The sequence below is a fragment of the Oreochromis aureus genome, linkage group 22 (genome assembly GCF_013358895.1).
Source record: "Oreochromis aureus strain Israel breed Guangdong linkage group 22, ZZ_aureus, whole genome shotgun sequence".
NCBI lineage: Eukaryota > Metazoa > Chordata > Actinopteri > Cichliformes > Cichlidae > Oreochromis > Oreochromis aureus.
Window position 1 is genome coordinate 810,340 of NC_052962.1, and position 5,474 is coordinate 815,813.

Consider the following 5,474-nt stretch of genomic DNA (forward strand, 5'->3'; position numbering starts at 1 on the left):
CCATCCTCATTGTCTCATTACAAGCAGGGAACACACTTCATAAAAACTTTAGCTGGTTCTCAAAAGCTGGTCATCTTCGAGGAAGTAACTCCCTCCAGGGCCTCCCCAGAGGCTTGGTGTCAGTCACCAGCCAACTCTGGACCCCTAGAGGTTAAGCCATCAGCTCCAGCAATTTCACCTGAGAACTTTACTGAGCAGTCTCAGCCGTCATCCCCTGCTGAGAGCTCCAGTGAGTTCGCCCTTCTGCCTCCGTCCTCTGCTGGGGGTGTTGGAGAATACTTTCAGTCCTCTGAGGACTGCATCCTACTGTTGCTGCCTGAGTCAGGCCACTGTACCGCTTAGCCCCAGCCAGTGTCCACGCTCCCAGAGGTCTCCGTACCCATTGGTTCAGCGTCTATCTCCGCTGGAGGGCCCGAGGAGCCCGTCCAGCCTCAAGCCAAGTTAGCTGGAGGGCCCGAGGAGCCCGTCCAGCCTCAAGTCAAGTTAACTGGAGGTTCTGAGGAGCCAGTCCAGTACCAAGCCACATTAGCTGGAGGTTTAGAAGAACTTCCAGCATAAAGTCTCGTCAGCTGGAAGTTCCGAGGAGCCCGTCCAGTCTCAAGCCACGTCAGCTGGGGGTTCAGGTGAACCCAGCCAGCATCATGCCTTGTCAGCTGTCGATCTAGAGCTTGATCAGTTCCTCCATTAAAACTCGTCGTCACACTAAAAAAGTCCAACAACACGCATTAAAAATGGGCACCTACAATAATAAATGATCCAAACAAAATGGCAAAAGTCTCTTACCGAATAATATACCCACTCGCACCAGAATGAGTTAATTGCCTCTGGAATTTCCCACAGAAGAGCGCTGACCTCATCCCACACACCCACTACCTTTTCAAAGCTCCTCTGCCAATCACCTGGAAGAGAGTAACAAACTGCCAGGTGAGACTTGTTACAACCCTCCCCTTCAAAGGGCATCGGCGACCCGACGATGAGCTGAAAAGAGAGCACACTTAAAGTTTCGCTCATTTTATAGTGGATTGTGGCAATTTAAATGGGTTGAATGCTGTCCAGCAGTCTTCCTCATTGACCTATGAGGCCCTTGTGCCAAGCTTGCAACATCTTCTTTCCCAGAGAGTTTCACTTTAAGCCCCTCTTTATCCAGACGAGAGAATATTTCTTTCAACCGTTCCAAATGCTGTTGCATGGAGAATGAAAAAACAATAATAATAATAATAATGGATTGCATATCATGCCATCGGCCCCTCTGGCCATCACCAGTACACTGTAAAAAAGAAAATGTTGAGAAAACGTAAAATTTCAAGGCAACATGATGCAAGAGATTTTTGAGTTTTCTCAACTTTTGCCAACTGTTGTTGACTTAACTAAGATTTACAAGTTCTGCCAACTTGGATCTTCTTGTTCACCTAATTAGGATAATCCTGGAAGTCTAACGAAGAAATTCTGGTTTCAATGCCATGTATTTCTGCCTTCACCAAACACAGATATTCTTGTTGAGTAATCATGCAATTCTTACTCCAGTGAGTTGAAAATTTACCTATATAAACAAAGGAAAATGTATGTTGTTATTATACTTGAAAAAACACTTAATAAATAGATATAGAATAAAACAAAGCACAATTCAATGTTATCTAAAAGCTTATTTATTTTGTTCAACAGTCTTTTCAGTACATTTCAGAATGTCATGGGTAGTAGGGTGAATTTCTGTTAAAAAAAACAAAAAGAAAGAAAGAAAAGAAATAACAAACAAACAAAAGCATGTTGCCAGTTTCTTTTGGGTGCTTTGAGCACCCCAGCAGAGACGTTAAAATTCCAGAGTCCAGAACCAAAAAAGAAAAGTGTCCAGCAACTTAATAATTCACGCACACACACCCTGACCGTCTTGTAAAAGCTGAACATAACTATTGCACATTAAATAGGGTAGTGCCACAAACGATTGCCTATGCACCCAGACATTGACATTTTACACAGGCTTACTATGATGAACTATGGAAGTTAAAAGTTATTAGAAATGTTACCATCAATGACGAGGAAACTAACACTATAACAAATCTTTTACAATACTACAAGACAAATTTTCACCATATATTCTCAACAATACAGATTCATCTGACTAAAATTTACATTTCGAATAATGATTTATCCACTTCACCTTCATATTGTCCGACCAGGCCAAAATAAGATGGCCTGAATTGCTTCAAAGGTAAAACTCATCTGCTTTGGATAATCAATGTTGAGGGCATACAGAAGGCCAAAGAGGTGTGCCAGGGCAGTAGAGAGATCTGGAATGTTATGTAGCACGATGTCCCCTTCCAACACAACTGCATGTTCTCGCACAGACGTATCAGCATCGTCATCTTGTAGGATGGTGAGGATGGCAACTGATGCACCGTTCAACACTGGTTCCAAAATGTCAGTGTCCTGAAGAAAAGTAAAATATGAATTATTGAAAGCTAAGAAAAACTAAAGACAAAACAAATTTCTAAAGATTTTAACTTTAACCTCTATACCATGCTGGTCGTTTGACCCATGGAGGTTTTAAGAAGAAAAAGCTTATTTTCTTTTAATTAATGCCACCTTGTGAGTTTTGTACAAAAATATTTTCTGCTATGGAACAACCACTAACAATGCCCAGCTGCTGCTCAGCAGAAAAAAAGGAGTGAGAGTTATGACAACTGCAATCCCCACTATAAAATTATCTGGACTGCACTGAGGAAGTGTACATTTCCATTTTGGATAAACTCATCCTTTAAAAACATCTCATAGCAATTAGTTTTACTTGCATTACTTTTTTGTACTTACTAAGCACTTCAGGAAAACCTCTGTTGCATCTTCTCTTGAGGAAAATGGGCAGGCCTCTCAGTGCCCGTTGGACACAGTGTTGGATGTCTAAAGAGTATTCAGTGGAAAACAAGAATTTCAATTAGTGAAGTAACATGGTGTACTATACACAATGCAAAGTCAGAACTCTCATAGTAATGAAAGTAAAGCACAGGTCAGACCCAGCAACACGCAAAAAATGTACAACCCCCAAAAAAAAACCAACAACAACACCATGTTAACAATTTTACTTTCATTATACAAATTAAATAAAATACTGCCAAATAAGAACAAAGCAATGACTCATGACATTCATTTTTATTGACATGTCCACTGATGTGTTTTGTTTGAAGCCAACATCTTTTTCAGTTTCTGTTAAGAGAAAAGTATACTCTCTTCTAAAAATGTCAGATAAAGGAGCACTTCACTCACCTGTTCATCAAGTTTATCCAGGAGGTCTTCCATCTCCTCACCAAGAGCTCCCTTCTTAGACCAGTACAGTTTCAGCAGGCCAGGCACAAATTTGTCAAGGGATGCATTGAAGGTCCCCAGGAGGTCTTTGCTTGTGATCCGATGAAATTTTCAGATATCTAAACAATACATTCACCAAAATATTGTCATTTATTCAGCACAGAAAATTCCTGGGTAGCTGTCTTGGACAGTCTGCACCATGTTATATGCCTGACTGTGTTATCAACAGCAAAACCTACTTCAAAAAAATCTCTCATGAATACGTCTTTTGCACAGGAATAGAAACACCCCCACAAAACCCAGTATCAATATGAAAATACATATTATGTTCTAAGTTGCACCAAAATCTGTGACCAATCAGATTCTGTGACCTGCCTTAGTATTCTTTCCCTAACAATCTCAGACTATAGAAGTCCTATTTCTAGCACAAAAAGAAAAAAAATACATGCTAAGTCAAAATTATGAGATTGCCTTTCTGTTTCACAATTTCGATTTAGCATGGAGACTATTTTCTTGTACTGGCAGAAATGTTCAGGGTAAGGATTTCAATATAACACTGGCAAGGGCCTTGACTGGAGTGGTAGCACAAGATAATATAGTTGGCCAATGCATTACCCCAGCAAATACCGTACTACTTCAATATAAGTATAAATCATGCCCAATTAGAATAATAATTAAATTATAAATAAATTAGGACAGTCTTACCTCCTCAGAGGAAAACAGCGCAGGTCATCTCTCCTGGACCTCAGATACCATAGGCTGACACTCCACGACCTCTCTCCGCCTGAGAGAAAATGTTTGCAATAATGAAACATTTCAATATAATGTAGAGAAAAAAAACGAGAAAAAAAAGTTACGGATCGGACTCCCCGATCCTTACTGCGCATGTGCAAAGTCGGACCGTACAGATCGCGTCTACCCGTGGAATTGTACATAAAATCAATACTCCACCAACAAAAAGGCTCTCAAAACAATACAATACTTTCCACAGCTTTGAAGGATGGGTCAGGTGTATCCTCTTCGTGGCCCACCCTATGCCAGAATTCATAGCTGCCCAGCCGATTCTAGTTTCAAACAATGGCGGCAGCCACTTAGTTTTAATATTACTCTTATTACTCTTTCTGGGTCACAAAGTAAACTTTTAAGATATTTTCAGGCGAGAATGTAGCTGTGTAAATTTCAAATATCTCCTCAGTTTATTAAGACAACACATTTTTGCAAAAATGCTTCTACGTTTTCGGAGACGTGTGTTACCACCAGCTTTGATAGCTAGCTGGGGATTCAAGGCTCGCTAGAGCAGCGAGAACAGCGAACTCCTGGCATATCATTTTCAACCCCCAGCGCGGTCCTTCGCTAGCTTAAACATGATATATAAGTCCCTTAGATGACTTAAATATGTTATTGTTTGGCTTTTTTTCAGTGCTTTACTCATTCCACCCTCCTGGGTCCTCAGGAGGATACAGCCTAGCGCTTGTAGAAAATCCTAATAACAGATGTCGTTAGTGTCAGGAATAGAAATATTGTCCTGCTATTAGTTGCTGCTATTTTTATAATCATCATTAACATTTCAGTATTAATAGTGAGGTTGCAGTTAGATGCATTCAGATGTTCAAATATATGGTTATAGCCTTTATTACAGGTCCAAAGAAGAACCATTTTAAATGGTTCTGTTGAATCTATAATTTAAATGTTATTAATGCTTTTATGATCTCTGTGTAGAGGGCAGAGACAGGAAAATACTCTCTGTGCCAAAATGAGACAGGAAACAAAACGCGTCTGCAGAGCATGTTTTGCAGAAGTGAAACTGAAGCCAGAAGTTTAAGTGCAAGGGTGTTTAGTATGCATTTATTGCGGATTAAGCCTTAAGCAGTTGTGGTAGATTGAAACAGTTGTTTATATATTTCACATATAAGTCAAGATCATTACACACAGGATGGCCTTAGCCTGGTTGGTTGCTTAAGTTGAGGTCAACTAAGGATCAGAAAAGCAGATGCAAACTCTGCACGCACAGACAGACAAATAGTGAGAGGTCATGACACGTACGTAGCATACACTGCAGACACATACACACAGAAATGCAGAAGTGTGCCGACGTACTTAGAGGAAGTGCACCAGACGAGCGACAGCGAAGAGGGGAAGCACCGACCGAAGACAATGTTTTTAGAGCAATGTTAAAGGTC

At 40.5% G+C, this 5,474-nt stretch overlaps 1 long non-coding RNA gene across 1 annotated transcript; it reads right to left on the reverse strand.

The window, feature by feature from the left end:
- Positions 1-2,067: 2,067 nt before the first annotated feature.
- Positions 2,068-4,056, reverse strand: LOC120435522. Its single transcript, XR_005609786.1, has 4 exons — positions 4,000-4,056; positions 3,256-3,413; positions 2,806-2,892; positions 2,068-2,424 (listed from the first exon to the last, which is right to left on the reverse strand). It is a non-coding gene; the product is annotated as an uncharacterized LOC120435522 (long non-coding RNA).
- Between the last annotated feature and the right edge of the window lie 1,418 nt (positions 4,057-5,474).